This window comes from Acanthisitta chloris, unplaced genomic scaffold (assembly GCF_000695815.1).
Source record: "Acanthisitta chloris isolate BGI_N310 unplaced genomic scaffold, ASM69581v1 scaffold1691, whole genome shotgun sequence".
Lineage (NCBI taxonomy): Eukaryota > Metazoa > Chordata > Aves > Passeriformes > Acanthisittidae > Acanthisitta > Acanthisitta chloris.
The window spans coordinates 28363-28589 of record NW_008656302.1 but is presented as its reverse complement, the minus strand read 5'-3'; the positions used below and the strand labels follow the sequence as shown (position 1 = coordinate 28589).

General features: G+C 50.7%; 1 protein-coding gene across 1 annotated transcript in view; it reads right to left on the bottom strand.

The window, feature by feature from the left end:
- Positions 1-227, bottom strand: part of LOC103811288 (fibrillin-2-like) — a gene marked incomplete at both ends in the record, with an annotated part of 34558 nt that overhangs the window by 12048 nt on the left and 22283 nt on the right. The gene's annotated exons all lie outside the window — the stretch shown is intronic.

Here is a 227-nt window from a genome sequence, read left to right as displayed (position 1 = left end):
GGATCCTGTCCCAGCTCAGTGGCAATGCCAAGCTCAAGCTGCAGCTGCTGCTGGTTGAAAGAAAAGGGAAGGTAGCGGCCAAGGTTTGGGGCAAGGGAAGGTCTGAGGGAAGGGAGGACAAAAAGATGATGACTGGACATGGTTCAAGTACATGAGAAGGAAATCCAAGAGCTTAGTCTTGTAAATAAGGAAGGCAGAGTTGCACAGGGAATGCAGGGAAGTGTCCT